This window comes from Carcharhinus amblyrhynchos, unplaced genomic scaffold (assembly GCF_965287045.1).
Source record: "Carcharhinus amblyrhynchos unplaced genomic scaffold, sCarAmb.v2.hapA scaffold_38, whole genome shotgun sequence".
Lineage (NCBI taxonomy): Eukaryota > Metazoa > Chordata > Chondrichthyes > Carcharhiniformes > Carcharhinidae > Carcharhinus > Carcharhinus amblyrhynchos.
Window position 1 is genome coordinate 1,501,598 of NW_027649779.1, and position 18,589 is coordinate 1,520,186.

The 18,589-nt window shown below is 41.1% G+C and overlaps 7 non-coding genes across 7 annotated transcripts; 3 read left to right on the plus strand and 4 right to left on the minus strand.

Annotated features, from left to right (window-relative positions):
• Positions 1–2,045: 2,045 nt before the first annotated feature.
• On the plus strand, positions 2,046–2,118 carry trnaf-gaa (transfer RNA phenylalanine (anticodon GAA)). Its single transcript has one exon. It is a non-coding gene; the product is annotated as a tRNA-Phe (tRNA).
• A 1,267-nt stretch (positions 2,119–3,385) lies between these two features.
• trnae-uuc (transfer RNA glutamic acid (anticodon UUC)) lies at positions 3,386–3,457 on the minus strand. Its single transcript has one exon. It is a non-coding gene; the product is annotated as a tRNA-Glu (tRNA).
• A 4,615-nt stretch (positions 3,458–8,072) lies between these two features.
• Positions 8,073–8,145, minus strand: trnat-ugu (transfer RNA threonine (anticodon UGU)). Its single transcript has one exon. It is a non-coding gene; the product is annotated as a tRNA-Thr (tRNA).
• A 712-nt stretch (positions 8,146–8,857) lies between these two features.
• Positions 8,858–8,930, plus strand: trnak-uuu (transfer RNA lysine (anticodon UUU)). The gene has a single exon. It is a non-coding gene; the product is annotated as a tRNA-Lys (tRNA).
• Positions 8,931–9,920: 990 nt separating this feature from the next.
• On the plus strand, positions 9,921–9,992 carry trnae-cuc (transfer RNA glutamic acid (anticodon CUC)). Its single transcript has one exon. It is a non-coding gene; the product is annotated as a tRNA-Glu (tRNA).
• A 2,235-nt stretch (positions 9,993–12,227) lies between these two features.
• Positions 12,228–12,301, minus strand: trnan-guu (transfer RNA asparagine (anticodon GUU)). The gene has a single exon. It is a non-coding gene; the product is annotated as a tRNA-Asn (tRNA).
• A 421-nt stretch (positions 12,302–12,722) lies between these two features.
• trnag-gcc (transfer RNA glycine (anticodon GCC)) lies at positions 12,723–12,793 on the minus strand. Its single transcript has one exon. It is a non-coding gene; the product is annotated as a tRNA-Gly (tRNA).
• Positions 12,794–18,589: the final 5,796 nt, after the last annotated feature.

The window sequence follows — 18,589 nt, forward strand, 5'->3', positions numbered from 1 at the left end:
GAAATGTGTTCAATGATGGAACATCAGAGCCCCCTGGAGTAGAGAATTCCCAAGATTCACGAGCCTTTGAGTGAAGCAACAACTCCTCATCTCAGTCCTAAATCATCAGCGCCTTATCCTGAGATTGTGCTCCCGTGTTTTTGATTCCCGGGTCAGGAAAACAAAAGTTTCCGTTTTTTTAATGCTATCTATTCGTTCTCGTTAAAGCTGTTGAGATTTTCCAGCGCTTTGTGGAAACACACACTAACCTTCAAATACCGCGCTCCATCGCACTTCTCTTAAAAACATCTGCGCTCCCCACCCTTCACCACACTTTTACCTTCACTCTCTGCAGCAAACTTCAAAGAAACGACTCACAATTTGATCATGTTTACCTGGCTCTCTTTTAAAACAGAATTTGCTTCTTACCATCAATTCCTTCTCACACAGGCGCAAACTCTGCACACACTACAATATCAACTGCAGCCACAGACAACATGAAAACACATTAACATTGTGCCGTACATGTAGGAAAACATGACCAGTGTCCTCACAATGCTGTTTTCAATCAGAAATGGGTGGAGGAAGAGTCTTACTTTGCTCGTTTGCAGAGTCCAATTGGAGATTAACACTTTGTTGACCTGAGGTAAATTTGCTAAAATCCCAACTCCACGGATTTTGAGCTATTTCCGTATCAATGCAATGAAACCACATGATTATCACAACATGATTACCACACTTGCAGAGTGACTGAGGGACCTAAGGCGCTGGATTTAGTTTCCAGTTTCTCTGGAGCCATGGGTTCGCAGTCCCACCGCTGCCGGAATTGATTTAAATTTATGTCTTTGTAGCTGAAGTCCAAGAGCTCAGGATGAACGCAGGAGTCTGTACGGTGTCGTTTTTGACAGATGCCCTTGTCAGAACAGGGTATTGCACTTGACTGAGCCATCGAGAGTTGAACATTGCAGACAGACAGTTTTGCACTCTTGTGCTTCAAGTTGTTTCTGTAGTGTAGCGGTTATCGCGTTCGTCGAACACGTGAAAAGTCCCCGTTTCAAAACCGGGCAGAAACATTCATTAAGCTTTCTCATGTTGTGGAAAAAAAATGCATGATTTCAGTTTGCTGTTCTACATTAATCGAGCCTCGATGTTAAAGGCATGTTATCATTGTTCTGACAACACCCTCAAATGCTGTCTGAGAAATAATATGCACTTCTTCTTGACGCACTGACAAGAAAGTTCAGTTTTGACACCGAGCTCATATTCACATCTCGTTCAGTCTAAAACAGAATTTAATAGGTTTATAGGTGCGGACTAATATGGATAATCACCATCTGAAATATCTGATAGTAGAGTGTGCTCAAAAAGACAGATACAAGTGATATTGTAAGTGAACTAGAGGAAATGGCACACATTTCACAGAAGAATATTTTTAAATCGTTTTTCATCACGAAGAAACAGGAAAAGCCACTCAGACAGGTGAGAGAATCGAGACTCAGTACGGGTCTACTGGACTTTCCTGTAAAGGGCCGGAATTTATGCGCCTGAAGTTTCACACCCATAATAAAGAAGGCTCAAGGGTCACTAACAGATAATTCTTGATTTTCCTCCATTTCAATGTATTTGACTTTGTTTAAAAGCTGACGATAGTAAATCCCAAAATTGCGATCTGTATTACCTGGTGATTCGATTGGTTCTGTTGGTCAGTTATATTTTCAATCCAGTAATGTTCAATTACAGAAATATTCAATTCATAATGAAGCCATATGTGTTAAATAATGCATTGATGTTAAATATTGCAACGAATAGTGAGTAATATTGCACGATGAGCTTTGATAAAGTGTCCTCTGGACTCGAAACGTCCGCCCTTTTCACTCCTTACAAGTGCTGTCAGACATTGTGAGATTTTGGAGCATTTCCTCTTTGTCCATCCGCAGTAATTTGTTTTTATCACTGAGGACATTTGTTTGAGATTATTCGAAGATGAAAATGATGCATGAACGAATGGGCAGAAATCATGGCTCTCTTAGATATTTGGGAGACGGAAGCTTCGCCTATGCCAGGCAGCCGAAGTAACTCAGTTGGGAGAGCGTTAGACTGAAGACCTAAAGGTCCCTGGTTCAATCCCGGGTTTCGGCAGCTTTTCCTTGCTGATTTTCTGAGCTATCTGCTAATTGGCATCGTATTTTGTTTCGCACTGCCTTCAAACATTATTTCACACAAGCTGCAACAGATCAAATACCTGTCGCAATTTCCACCCTGCCAGATGTTGTTATATTCCCTCCTTGTTGGATTCCACTTTTTTAAAAAGTCCTCTATTTCTAAACATTCCCAATGTTAATGAAAGGAGATGGAGGTGAAGCTTTATCTTTGTTTCCTTATGCACACATGCCATGTAACGTCCTCAGTTTTTCCAACCTCATCACATTTCAGTGCAGATGTCAGGTCCGCTTTTACATGGCAGTGAAAATACATTTAGTTGACATGTTGTTTCAACCAAAACAATGTATATTTGCATTACCTCTTTTGATTCCTTCGGAAGGAGGCCATTGGACCCATCGAGTCCGCACCCACAACAATCCCACCCACGCCCTATTCCCCGTAAACCCACATATGTACCCTTCTAATCCCTCTGACACTAGAATCAATTTAGCATGGCCAATCAAACTAAAACACGCATCTTTGAATCGGAAACCGGAAACCCACGGAGGCACGGGGAGAACGTGCAATCTCTGCACAGACGGTGACCCGAGGACCTGAGTCCCTGGCGCTGTGAGGCATCAGTGCTAACCACTGTGCTACCGTGCTGCCCTTTCCACTGCATTCAATGTTACTGCAGTTCACTCCATTCAAAGTTTTAGCATCAATCTGTGATAAACCATCCTGTGGTGATTCTGCTGAATAACATTAAATTATCACCGTTAATGGACCATCCAACGTTGGACGCCATTGATTTTAACCTTTGCTGCTTTTCTGGGTGAACTCCAGCTCTCCATTCCTCCCGCAATGTCACCGCTCAAACTGAGTCTTTCTCCTTCCCACATTGTTAAACTCACAGTTACTGGTTTCTGAGTGAAAACTGCCTCCACTTCATTGGAGGTGGGAGAGTTTACTGTTTTATTCAATTAAAAGTTTTCTTGTCATTGAAGCAGAGATTTGGACACAGATCTGCGAGATATTTGTGTCGGTCGAAACCATAAAATTTCCCCCATTAACAGCCAGATTTTAACCCGTATCAGCATTTTGTACCATCAGCACTTTCTCGCCTATCGCTCTTATTTTCATTCTGATTCTTTACATGTGACTTTTCCAATTCAGACACAAACAAAAAAATCTCCCTCATATTGATTCTGACAGGTGCAGACCGAGAAGTAATGCAGGATTGTTGTACAGCAATAAATCTACATTCCCTGATTGGGAATCGAACCCACGCCGCGGCGGTGAAAGCACCGAATCCCAACCACTAGACCATCAGGGAAGCTGATACGAGTTCTTTAAAATGTTGATTTATCCATGAATTTTTATTGTATTTCGGACTTTTTATTCACCAAATGCAAGTTTATCCTTCACATTTTATCCTTCACAAAGACCTTGTCTTTGTCAAAACTGAGTATGTCATGTCTCTATTTAGATGAGAAAACACCACGCTGGTTAGTAATATACTGTATACACTCTCTCAGTAATGACTGAACTGGACCCAGTCTGTATTCATATTAGTACAGGTGCTGTATCGATATCTGGTGCATTCGGCTCTGTCTCTGTATTACTGCACAAAACCCATCCCTCATTTATATTACACCAGATCATATTAGTTGGGTTGGCCATGCAAAAATTGCCCGTTATTTTCCCTTTGAATATGTGGACTAGCCATGGAAAATGTGTGGGGCTAACGGGGATTGGGCAGAGGGGAGGACCTGGGTGGGATGCAGACTCGGTGGGCCAAGATAACCTTTCTTCTGAACTGTAGGAATTCTATGGTTCTATGCCTAAGAAATATCATAGACATTTGCGTGCTTATTTATTTTAAATAATTTATTTTCTAATAACCCTCTTTGGAGAAATGATCTCTTTTAGCAATTCCCCTTCAGTTTTCCCAGTGATAACCTTCAGCCCATCTCTGCCTTCCACGAATGCATGAAAACACCAAACAGTTCATGTGTTTCAACTGAAGAACATTTAAGATGTAAGTATTTATTGACAATCATTCTGTTGTGTGTTCTTGCAAACAAAATGATTTCAGCCTCACTATTTTGTTCCCGGTGTTGACTTATCTGTCTTTAGAGAACTGTTGGAAAACGGATAGGCTGACAATGTGTGACAGCAATATTCAGAACGGTTTCAACTCTTTTCAGTTCAGCAACACATTGTTAATCAATGTTCCTTTTTTTGCCAAAGTGCATGAACCAAAATGTTTGCCTTCATTCGGATTTTTTAACATGCATAAAAAGGACAATACCATGTAATTTACAAGAAAAGATGAAGTCAACTTGTTTGTTCAGAGACTGGGATTCATGTCCCTCAGCCCACGGTTTAATTGTTCCAATGGGGACATTAGAAGATTTATAAATAGGAAATTTCACACTGTGTGCAATGTTGTTTAACTGGGAGTGGTCTCTAGTACAGCCAGCGATCATTGAATTTCAGAGCCATGTTCTGGATTATACCACTTGAGCTTCGTATTCTTTGGGTATTTTACGACATCCAAAGGATTTACTACCCGTTCCTTGCTGTAGTTGGTGTCACTGGTAAGTCATATTTCTCTGTGTTCATTGTCCTTGTCTATGTTACCCAGTTATTGATATCATTCTGTGTAACCTTCATGGTTTGTTGCTGTGAATGCACTGGAAACATTTCTCGTTGCCACACAGATATCCTCACACTACCTGACATTCACTTTCAATCTTTCCACTGTACGGCCATCGTTATGTAACATGATTTCCAGTATTATGATTCACAGCCAATTCCAAATCAGCTGATTCAACATCTTCAACTGCACAGCCTTCAACACAATCAAAGCAGAGTCATCCAGACCAGAAATATTTGCTCCAAACCTACTGGCACCATTGTGTCCCCCATATACAAATCTGAAGAAGGCAGCAAATTGGAGATTTTATTAACTGGTGAATGTGGTTTCTTGATACATCATTGCGGGGCTTTTCTGCTGTGAACTTTGTCTCGAGCAGAATAGGTGAACTCAGTCTATTCTGAGGTGGATTTAATAAAAATGTTTCAGCTGTTACCAAGGATCCTGAGAGATTGCTTCTCTTGTGCTCAGTCTAAAATACAAGTAAATTGTGTTTCTCTTCCTTACAGTGAATGTATTGACGATTCTTATCCTGTCGCGAGGAAAGTGTGGTCTTTCCAAAAGTGTGATACGTTACCTCATTTCCATGTCAGCAGCGGATCTACTGGTCATTATCATCGATCTCATATTGAGGCAAATTCCGATTAAGTTTGAATTTTTAATCATTTACCACATTAAAATATGTAATATCCATGCTGTGCTGCTTTATGCAGTCACTGATTGCTCTGTCTGGTTCACTGTCTCTTTCACCTTTGATCGATTTGTGGCTATTACTTGTCAGAAGCTGAAAATAAAATACTGCACTGAGAAAACTGCAACAGTAGTTCTCGGAACTGTGAGTGTGCTATTCAGTGTAAAGAACATTTTCTGGTATTTCATGTATGGTGATAGATATGAGTTTCAGAATAATCCTCATTTTTGTGATGTTGGCGTTGATGTCCTCTATTCTGCAGCATGGGGAGCAGTTGAAAATCTGCATTATATTTTAACACCGTTCATTCCTTTTTTGTTGATTCTGTTGCTGAATGTTTTCACCATTAGACACATTCTAGGGTCGACCAAATTCCGCAGGAGACTTCAGAGCCACAAGTGCATGGACACTTCAAAGGACCCAGAGACAGTGAAGAGAAGAAAATCCATTATCTTACTGTTTGCTCTATCAGGAAATTTTATCATACTATGGTCAGTGTTGCTAATCCACTCCTTTTGTCAACGATTATATAATGTAAACTTAATTCATTTCTATATTCCTGCATTTGTGCGGGAATTAGGATTCATGCTCCAACTTCTGAGTTGCTGCACCAATACATACATTTACGCAGTGACCCAGACACAATTCAGAGAGGATCTAAAGAATGTGATCAGATCTCCATTTACTGCAATTGTGAAATTACTTGCAGAATAAACATATTTTTCGTTAGAACAGGGTGATTATCTCGTGTTCTGCACAAAATAATATCTCAGTGAAACATACACAGTGTAGGCATATTTTGTGTCACCATTTCTGATTAAAACGTGTATTGAAATTGTAAAAACAAATAAAAAAATGAATTGAGTCCAGAAAAAATCCGGATTCAAATCAGCTAATACTAATTAACCAGCCTGGACATCATGTTGACCTCCAGTTTTGTACCATTCTGTTAACTTGCGCGGATGTTTGCATTTCACTTCAACTGCAACACAACTCCCTCAATGAAATGAATATCAAAACTCAACACCCGTGAACTCTCTTCACAATTCCACCCCACCTCACCACAACTCCACCCTCCTGCTCAGCTCGACCCTCAGCCCAAACAGTCCCACCCACTTTGCACAGTATTCATTATTGGATTTAGCAGTGGTGAATTGAACAGATTGGTGTAGCGATTCATGGATGAATGGATTATTTGGCAAAGGCGGTTGAAAATCTTCCCCAGTAGTTGTAGACAAAGGTCATGGGTAGAGGAGGGCACTCATAATGTTGAAATGCAGCGTGAGCTCGTTGGGTCAAAGGGCCTGTTTCCCATGCTGTGTTGTTCTTTGTTCTTTGGTCAAAATGTTAGCGCTAAACTTCCAAGGATTTAGGGTCGGTGCTAGACAGCAGCTTGAGACAGAATGTTGGAGTGGCAGTGATTGCATTTAGTAAAACTCAATGGCAGTATTTGACAATGCACTTGGTACAATTCAATTAAAAAACCTCAGCCGAATGCGCATTAAATTCCACGACCCTCGCGGATTTTGCAGCGTGTGTGAGACATCAAAGTTAGTTTGTGCCCCAAATGCACTGGAGTGTTGAAGTGAAATAAGCAAATACATATATTAAAGATGCATAGAACAGAATATAAGCAGGGTTGGTCTTTGTTTGTGAAGGGTCTGAAAAGTAAATAATTGTTGAAAAATTCAGACAAAAATAGATTTATCTTCAGTTATGAATAAATTTTTTGAATGAGTTCTGAACAAGTATTTAAAATAATAAAATAGAATGTAATGGAATGATTAGCCGAAAACAGACATCTTTATTAGCAGGAATAACAAAGTAAGTATTCTATTCATAACCATTCCACGTCGTAAGTTACTGGAAAATATGTAAACGCCTTTTTATTCACTTTTTCCTACCCTTAAAAAAAAACTCTGAAAACCTTTTTCACTGTAAACGTGATTATAGTGATACAGTTTCACCATCTGCTGGGGACTCGCAGCGCTGGTCTCATGTGTCAGCATTCAGTGGCTGGATGTCTGCACTTGGCAACCAGTTGCTCAAGTGTGGATATTGGACAAAATTGTCGGGATTGAAGTTTTCCAACAGGAGCTCGGCTGGTCAGTTTGCCATTTTATCAGCAGTCACTGCACAGGAATTCTATTTCTCTTTCCCGTGGGAGATAGTGACTAGAGATTGGAGATGTATATTTAACACGTGTATTTGTACATTCGGTGGCGTTATGAAACGCAAATCCAATTTTGAGTGGGAGTGGCTGAAATTTCCTGAACTCTGCCATTCACCTGTCACAGATAATCACTTTTAATCTCTCATAATGGACCTAACTCAACGTTGTTTATATTTCCATGAGAATTGTTTCAAAGGATGCGCTGGCCCTCGTAACTAGGTGATCTCCTCTGAAACCTATAACCTTCTGAAGGTCCATCGCAGTTGGGGCGTTAAGAGAGATCCAAGCCCTCTCTCCCGTTTGTCCTCCTCTCACTTTCTCGAACGGTGAACTTTCTTAAAAGCTGGAATATTACTGCCTCATTTCAGTTATGATACAAGTCCACTGCTTTTTCCTACAGTTGATGTTAGCTAAACTTTGCGTGGAAGCTCCAGCAAGAATTGGACTCGCGACCCCTGGTTTACAAGACCAGTGCTCCAACCACTGAGCTATGGAGCCAAATGTTGCCAGCTCATTGCGGTACTAGTAACATTATCAGTGGGTTGAGGAGCAGGATGGGGTTTGAGGTCGGAGATTTTTGATGAATGGGGACATGTCTGAGGTGGAGAGCAGGAAGTTAAAAGACGCAACTTGAAAGTGACATGATTTGACATGAGCGCTGTGTGTGTATCTGACATGTATGTTGTGTATCTGACATGTATGTTCTTCAGAGTTTATCGTTAGTGTTACAACTCTGACTTCTCCAGCTCCGAGGCCAGTTCATTCAGCTGGAAGATTTAGATGTTGTTCCCTTCACAGACGCTGTGGGGCGATTGATTTCTGTGTTTCTCCTGAGAGGAGACATTCAGTGGGATGAGTGTGTTCGCTCTGGAGTTTAGAATAATCAGAGATGATCTTATTGAAAAATCTGAAATAGGGGAACAGTGTGACATGAAAATCTTGAGAAGGTTTTTCCCCCGGCCCCTCCCCTGGCTAAATTGTTAAGAACAAAAAAAAATACGGTGAATGATGTAAGAGGATTTTGGAATGTTTGGGAAAGGTGAAGCTAAGAATTGAAAGATGTGATTGATGTAATTGATGACTGAGAGGGATGGATAGAAACTTTGGGGATTCAATGTAAACGTTGAAATCGGAACAAACTGAGACACCAAATAGAAAAGTCATAGTCTCTCCATGCATTTTAGGATACGGAAAGACCCATAGTGCACGTGCCCGGCTAGCTTAGTCGGTGGAGCATGGGATTTTTAATCTCAGGGTCGTGGGTTCGAACCCCACGTTGGGCGTCAATGTTTTTAAAACTTTGACTCATTCCTGGGTGAATTCCAGATCACCGTTCCTCCAGGAGTGCCATGGCTCAAACTGAGTCTCTCTCTCTTTTCTCCGTTGTTCATCTCACAGTTGTGAATGAAAACTGCCTCCAGATCACTGGAAGGCGGTGAGCTAAGCGCTGAACTCAGCGAGAGGTTTTGTTCTCATTTATTATGAGATTTAAACCCAGTTCTGCGAGATTGTGTCAGTGGAAACAACAATCATCTCCATTGTAATTCAATCACGCCAGCCTTCCATCCTATCAAAAGCCCATTTGTTCTTCCATCCTCTCTGTCTCTATTTTCCTTGACTCTGTACTTGCTTGAAAACCATGAAATCATCAATTTCTTCCAGTTAGGGTCAAAGGTCAGCAAGCTGTATAATTCCCTCTCTTTCCATCTCCACAGAAGCTGTTGAAACTGATGAATCTTCCAACATTTTCCGTTTTGAGGTGGGATTTGCAACAACTAAAATTCCTTGTTTTGGATCACAGTGGATCACTTTTCTCTGACTGAACCATAACTGTCTCAATAGTTAAAGGGCTGAGGTTTTAAATAAGAAGAGCCCCGAATATGTCACCCTGTCTGACATGAAATGAAACAAAATTAAAATGATTAATTATTTCATAAAACTCTGCTAACACAATATAGATTTCATTGTCAGTATTTGTTGTCCATCCCTATTTCCCACTGAACTAACTATTTTGTTGAGCCATTTCAGAGGGCAGTTTAGACTCAATTACATTGTCTTACATTCTCTCTCCAGAGATGCCGTCATGCCTGGTGAGGTTTTCCAGCATTTTAAGTTGTTCTTTTAAGTTTCAGCATCTGCAGTAATTTGCTGTTGGCTGAAGGAGTCATTCCTGTTCTATCAAAACATGAGTTTCTTTTTCCTCGACAGACCTTTCTTGAGAATTTGAAAAACGTTGCAATGTATCGGTCAGATTAAGGCTCTTACTCGTACTTTCTCTGGTGGTCTAGTGGTTAGGATTCGGCGCTCTCACCGCCGCGGCCCGGGTTCGATTCCCGGTCAGGGAATGTAGGTTTTGTTGCTGCCGACCAGCACAAGATTTCGCAGGGTCTGAAATTCCTTCCTGATGGAAAACAGGAGCGATCATTGTGTCAGTTTGAACGACCTGGAGAAACAAAATAAACCCATTGGCCCAATCCCAGTAATTTATATTTACATTCCCCTTGCTGCTTCCTCCTGTCAAAATGAATAATAATACATTCTACTCCACTACATTTCACTGTAGCTCACCACATTCAAAGATCATTCGTAGCCTCTGCCTCTTCTATAGCTTCTTGTGGGAAATCTGCTGAACAACATGAGCTTTTCACAGTTCTGCTGTGATATCTGAGATTTGTATCTCATTGATCATCATTACTGTCTCCATTGCTTCATCCCAGGTCACTGTCACTACAGATATAGTCACACAGTCATTCTATCATCTGCAGTAAATGATATTCCCTTCCTTTTCTTTCACATACATTCACCTCCAGAAACTGATTACATGCTGAGTATAATGTTCTGTTTAGCTGACAGTTTATCATCAATCCCGTTCTAGAATGGAGTAGCACCGTGTCAAAGTGGGTGGGAGTTGGTGACTCCACCAGTTCTGAAACCTCACTGAACCCCCGCGTATTTAGCCCCGACCTCTCACCCTCCATCGCTCCAACTCATTGATAAATGTCACTATTAAAACTAATGATGGTGAACTGAAGACGTGGAATCGAGATTAATAAATGGTGTTGGTCTGCGGCCGGGGGTGGGGGTGTGGAGTTTGTGGAGGGTGGAGGTGGAGGGGGGGGAGGGAGGCGTTGGGGGCGTGGAGTGAGGGGGGGCGGTGCGGAGGGCATGGGAAATTATGATGGATACTGAGATGATAATGTCCAAGAAATACTAGCCCCAAACTCCCATTGAATTACTTTCAGATTCAGATTGCAGCTCGGAACAGAAAATTGGATTGCCTGCGATTACACTTAATAAAATCCCGTGTCAGCATTCGACAGTGAGATTGGTACAATGAGCTAATAACTCAAATCAGTGCACAGTTAGTCATTTTGAGACTCTCATGCAATTTACAGTGTGTGTTATAGATCAGAGTGAGTTAGAGCTCGAATTGTGCTGAATTAAACATTATAACAAGCAACTACATTTTAAATATACACAGAACGCAATATAGAGGCAAGGTTCGGCTGGATTTCTAAAAGGACGAAGGAAAAAAAATGAGCGCCAAGGAATAGAAAATCCAGCGAAAAGTACATATGTGTCCAATTATAATGAAATAGTATTTGATAATGTCTGGATGAGAGAATAGACAAATCTTTAAATCACTAAAATGCAAGGTTACACGATAATTAGCTTGTAATCGACATGTCCACTAGCCGGAAGGCAAGTATTAAATTCGCTATCCTTGGCCAGATTTCCCTATGAATGTTACTCACAGAGATATTAACGCCATTGCATAACTAATTGTTCCCTTTCCATGGAAACAGGGAAATAATTATTCCTCAAACCTGCTGCACTAACCGCGTGATTAAAGTGATACAACACCACCATCTGCTGGCGGACCACTGTAACTGCAGGCGCTGGTGCTTGTGAGACTGCGAACCGGTTACTGAAATATGAATATTGAACGATATTGTCCGACATTGGAGTTTATAGAAGGCTCTCGGCTGGCGTATTCGCCCTTTTTATAACCAGGCACCGCAGATAAATCGTGTTCTTCATTTCCCATTGGGAGATAATGTCTGGAGATTGAAGTTGGGATTATTTCAAACTTCAAATTGTACATTCGAAGCAGTTATCAGACGGTAATCAAATTCAGAATCTTAGTGGGTAAACATTGCTGTCCTCTGCAATTCGTTTGTCAGACATTTTCACGGTTTAGTCTTAAAAAAGGCACAACGAATCAGACATTTACAGGGAGGCGCGCGCACACACACACACACACACACACACACACACACACACACACACACACACACACAGGTATTGGAGCCTACAAAGAAACAGGGGGGCATACACAGGTTCAGGGACACATATAGATGTAGGGGCACACTAGATTCAGATACACCAAGATTCAGGCGCAGACGTATAGAGATCCTCGTAACTCGAAAGATGCAAGGGAACGCACAGAATCAGAGGTATATACAATGTCTCAGCTTGTACACTACCAAATATTCTCTCGTAGTTCCAAACTTTTCAATGAGTTGAAGCAGGCAATTGTTTACCCGTGAATGCTGATAGTGAGAAAAATAGCAAAAAACCGTCCCTGGGTGGTCTCGAACCACCAACTTTTCAGTTAACAGCCGAATGCGCTGACCAATTGCGCCACAGAGACTGAGACAACAGTAGTTAAATATATTCTGAACTAGTGTGTCAGTGACCACAATTCTATTTCTGGAAACCTGTTCCAGAACTGCAGCATGACCGCACTGTTTACAATTCTCTTTAGTTCCGTTGATCCTGCAGCACTGCCGCAGTGTTTTTCTCCGATGAACGGGCAGGTAAAATGAATCCATCTCTCTTATCACAGGCAGGAATTCAACGGGAGGGAAGGGAACTAACCACCAGTAGCCCAACAATCCAACACTTTCCACTCAATCATCAATAACACCATTCACAACTGCACCTCCTTCCGAATATTGTGAACCATTTCCCTTCAGGATTTACTTCCAAGACGGAAGAATTCCCTTGTTTTCCCCCAATTTTGACAGGCGATTCGCTTCAATATACAGAGTGAACGGAGAAAGAAGAAGCTTTGCATTGACCGGGAATCGAACCCGAGCCTCCCGCGTGGCAGGCGAGAATTCTACCACTGAACCACCAATGCGACGCTTGCTTGTGCCGCCCCCACATGCTCTCTCTTCCTTCACACTCAGCAGCATTGTAATTTCCTTACTTTGTCCTTTCGTTCCCCAAATGCCCACAAATGCTCTCATTCAAATCTCACACGCAACATCGCACAAGCCTCTCATGCTGTTCAACACCTTCCTTTCATTCACAACCGCATCTCAAACTTTCACCCTTCCTCCAAAACACAAGCACTCTGCAACAGTCCCCCTCTCACACCGCCTCATTCTCCCAAATATGCCTCTGCTTTCACCACATCCGTCTAAACACACTTAAAACGTATTCAGATTATTTGCACACTGTCTCTTATACACAACTCATATCACTACAATGCGCATCACGCCATTCTGCAAAAGCTTTAAGTTGCAACATTTCTTCAAAGCTGGTACCCAGTGCGACACCAGGCCAAACTTTCACTTTCAACACTTGATAACACCGATATAGGGTTACAAGTTAGCTCGGAATGAGTTAAAAAAAATAGGGCTTAGGAGAGATAGGAGGAGGCACGAGAAGTCCTTGGCAAGTCGGATAAAGGAAAACCCCAAAGCTTTTTACTCTTACGTTAAAAAATGCATTAAATCTCCAGAAATCGAGGCCAGTCTGTGACATCTGAAAGCAATGAATCCTAACCACGAGACCCCCAGGATCCCATCTGCCTGATTCTCCCAGATACTGATTACAGGAATGTGCACAGCGCCGATTGTCCGCACTCACACACTCCTTCCTGTCTGTTAAGATTTGAAATTGTTTATATTTTTCACATTGGCTTCCAGTGTGATGAAAGCAGAGCTGTGAAAAGCTGATGTTGTTCAGTGGGTTTACTGCAGTAAGGTTTATGTCAGTTCGATGCAAACATTGGTGTTTGAATGTGGTCAGTTACAGTGAAATTTAATGCAGTGGAAAGTAGCCTACTGATTTTTACAGGAGGAACCAGCAAGGGAAATATAAATATGAATAATTGTACAACGGGACTGATATTTCTCCCTGCTGTTCAAATTGGCACAAGTATTGATCCACGATTTTCAGACTACTACCCTGTGTTAGGTTCCGTGGTGTAATGGTGAGTACTCTGGATTCTGAACCCTAGCGATCGGAGTTCAAATCTCGGTTGAATCTTGTTTTAATTTACAAATACAGATGATGGATTGGCTGAAGGTTGTTTCATTTAAGTTTATCACCAAGTCCGAATCGAGAGGAGAATTTGCCAGCCCGTTCAACTGCTGTTACTCAATTCAAGGGCAATTAGGGATGATAGTAAATGAATAAAGACAATCTCAATCATGGACCTTTTCCTCACAAGTAAACACAAACTTTTTGACAATGTTTCTGCCTGAAACTTTCGAAATGTCGAGCTAATGTGTAACAACTATCCTACTTCCCAATGTGGGCCAGTGGTGCAATGGATAACGCGTCAGACTATAGGTCAGAAGATTCCAGGTCCAACTCCTGGTCGGCTCCGTACAAACCTTTAAAAAGTGTTCCCAAATTCCTTGTTACTTTCGATGAAAAAGGTATTTAACAGCTTTATACTTATTCAGACAAATGCTGGCAAGCATATTTTCAGCTTCTCTGGAGAAAGTAATGTTAGGAGATTGCTAATGAACAGCAACCGACTATTTTAAGTTATTTTTTTCTGGGAAAAAATCATTTAATAAGATTAGGACATTAAATAAATGCTAAACTCAAATACATTTTGGACAGAATTCAACATGGAATTAAAATTAAATAAAATACATATCTTTATAAAGAGGCATGTGGCGGAACCGCGCATGTGCGCATGCATTTTCCCAGAGCGCACCGCGCTGGAGTGATTGAAAAATAGACGCAATAAAAAAAAGTTCCCGAATGGAGAAGGAACCGAAAGTCTGACGGGTGAGGATGTGAATAATAGTCATCAAATTCAACATATTAAAAGATTAAAAGGTAACTGCCTGGGCGCATGTGCAGGAGGGGAATTCCCCCAGAGTGCACTGAAATTAAATATTCAAACATATACAGAGTACAATTGTACAATGAGCGTTGACAAGGTGTCATCTGGACTCGAAATGTCAGCCCCTTTCACTCCTTATAGTTGCTGCCACTCCTTGTGAGACTTGCCAGAATTTTCCCTTTTCGTTTCCGATTCCAGTATCCGAGTAATTTGCTTTTATTACTGAGTATAATGGATTGAGATTATTCGAAGGAAGATGGAAATGACGCATTAATAAATGAGCAGAAATCATTGCTCCCTTAGATACTTTCGAGACTGACACTTTTAAATGTTGATGTTGGGGATAAGTTGTACAATCAGATTGAAACTAACGGTTATCTTCCTGAATTCAGTGACATGGGCTCTCAGTCTAACCATCGGAACCTGCAGCAACACAGCGCAGTTGAACATTGCAGACAGGCAGATTCGCTGTAGTGTATTTCAAGCTGTTTCTGTAGTGTAGTGGTTATCACATTCATCTAACACGCGAAAGGTCCCCGGGTAGAAACAGTCAGTCAAATTTTAGCTTTCTGATGTCTGCAATGGAGCATTCCTTGATTTCAGTTTGTTGTTCAACATTATCCGAACCTCGATATTAAAGGCATGTTTTCATTGCTCTGATGTCACTCTCAAATGTCTGCTGGAAAATAATAAACTCCTTTTTGACGCACTGACAGGAAAGTTCGATTTTGACACCGAGCGCTTATTCCCATCCTGTTCAGGCTCCAACAGAATTTAATGGGTTTCTAGGTGCAGACTCATATGGTTAATCACCATCTGAAATATCTGATAGTACTGTGTGCTCAAAAAGACAGATACAAGTGATACTGTAAGTGAACTTGTGGAAATGGCGGACATTTCACAGAATAATCTTTTTAATGGCTTTTCATCACTAAGAAACGGGAAAAACCACTCAGACAGATGAGGGAATCGATGCTCAGTTCGGATCTACTGGGCTTTCCTGAAAAGGGCCGGATTTTATGCGCCTGAATGTTTCATACCCATAGTGAAAAAAGCTCAAGTGTGAACAACAGAGAGTTCTTGATTCCCCTCCATATAAATGTAGTTGACTTTGTGTAAAAACTGACGACAGCCAATCTGAAAATTGCGATCTGTATTACCCGGAGATTTGATTGGTTCTGTTGGTCAGTTGTGTTTTCAATTCAGTGATGATCAATATCCCTTGAAAGTTATTTGCTTTTGTTTGAAAGCTGACTGTGGTCAATTTCAAAATAAGTACCATGGGATGTGTATTTCCCAGTGATTCGCTTTCTTTTGTTGGTTAGTCATGCTTGCAATTCAATGCTGTCTATTTCAATGATATTCAGTCCAGAATGAGGGCATTTCGTGTCAAATAAATGTATTGAAGTTAAAGGTTGAATCAAAGAACCGGGAAGGTGCAATGTGATTCGGTGGGATTTTTATTCTCCGCCCATTTTCATACCGGCAAATTGTCACTTTGTGCAAAAGGAGGCCATGATGTTCGGTTAGTGATCAGAGAGCGCCCTCACGTGGACAGTACAGCATTGGAAACAGACGCAGAACCAAGACCCGAGATATCTGCACTCAGAGACACATCCAATACAGGCACAACACTGGACAAGAGGAAACTTCCTCTCAACATCCACACTGTTAGCACCTCTTAGAGTTTTGAAGGTTTCAGTCAATTTGCCTCTTACTCTTCTGAATTCTTGTGGGCACAAACCTGACATCACCATCCTTTCCTCATAGGATAACCCGCTCATATCTGGCGATAGTTCAATGAAACGCCTCTGAACTTTTTCTAACGCATTAACATCTTTCTTAAGAAAAGGAGACAAGTAGTGTGCACAATATTCGAGATATGTCCAATGCCATCGCTAATGCCAAAATTTTCGATCTATCTTTGTGTGTCAGCACATTTAGCATTTGTATCTTCACTCTCTTCATCACTGCAGGAATCATCCCAATTATATGTTTCTTGACCAATTCAGCCCGAGTGTATTTGTTCAGGTCAAATCCAGATCAATTAACTTGTTTGAATTTTATGCTGTGTGACAGAGATTGTTTGTGAGGATATTTCTCTAAATGGACGTTCAAAAGGCACGTGATACGGTGCTGCACCACAGTCTTGTTCAATGGCAGAAGGATCTTGACACAGAGGGCGCGGGTTGAAGTAAATTGGTGGAAGAAACATGGAGACATCACGAAAAACATTGTCAGACAGTGAGTGATCCGGAGCTGGGATGTGCTGTTTGAGAGTGTGGTGCAGGCAGAGCCAACTAATGGTTTCAAAATGGAATTGCATACGGTCTGAAAATGAACAAAATGCTAGACTGTGGGGTACAGAGTGTTATTGGATGAATTGCCCCCTTAAAGGGCCAACACACACATGACGCTTCAAAATGCCTTCTTCTCTGCTGTAAGTACTTTGTCAATGTTGAAAGGGAGACAGTGTCATAGTGGTAATATTTCTGCGAGAGTAATTCCGAGGGTAGGCAAATTTCTCAATATATATACTCAAATCCACTTATAAAAGGTTTTAAAATGCACTTACAATTTTGAATTTAAAGCTCGTTTCTGTAATTGCGGCCATGACAAGAAATATATCGGATTATCTAATGCCCTGCAGAAAAGGAAACCTTCCATCATTCACCAGTTTGGCCCAGAGTTGACTCCAGGCGCACACGTGTTTGGCGATTATGTACCTTCTTTGATGGTCTAGAAAACCAGTAAATTCAGTGTATTAGCGATTGCCAATATATGCTGGCCTTACCAGCTGGGTATACAGCCCATCAAAGAATAAGAAACAGCAACTGAAACCAGCATTTCACAACACCTGCAATAGCAAAGATAGTCCAGGAGATGGCAGTGAAACTGTGCTTTTTGGCACGACACGATACAGATGATCATCTTAGTTATTTCTGTAATAGACTCAGTCTTTGTCCATCCTAAACGTGACCCAGTTTCTCTGACACGAAATCATTTTTCTGATTATATGATAATAATTCTCAGCTGATTTTGTACTCAACAAAATCCCAGTTGTTGCTATACTGCACCAAGCCTCATTTGACATTACACCGTTCATTCTGGCAGTTATGACAGCACGGAATTAAGCTTCGTCTAATGGCATGAAACTCTATATCTCCGTTGTTACTTCACTGGGCACTCTCTCTCCTGATAATGTACCTGCAAATGTTACTGTTGCATTGCACGAGGCTCCGTCTCAGTTATTACATTGCTGAAACCTGCCACATATAAAGAAACATTGACAATATCTCAATCACTGCTGCACTAGTCCACCTCCCTGTTTATACCGAATAATATTCTGTCTCTAATTATTATTCTGTTTCATGATTTATTTATTTCTGCAATTGCTTCTGTCAAAGTTTATATCAATCTAAAGGTTTGGTTTGAAATTACTGCATCGGCTTTGTCTCAGTTTATATTATACAATGACCAGAATCAGACAAAATTACACTGGGTGACAATTCTATTGCGCCAGCTGCTCTCTCCTTTATCAGTGTGCCAAACCACACCTCTGCTCATTTTACACATTATCCTTTCTCAATTATTGCTTTATTCTGCATTGCCTCACTTTTTATTCCACTGGGTCACATCTCTGTTTGTATCACACTAGATCATGTCCATATTTCCTGTTAGCGCTGATACGCTGGGACCAGTCTCAGTTTAAATTACAGCGCACATTGACCCTGCTTATATTAGAATAGACCTTGTCTTTGTCAAAACTATGTATGTCATGTCTCTATTTAGATGAGAAAACACCACGCTGGTTAGTAATATACTGTATACACTCTCTCAGTAATG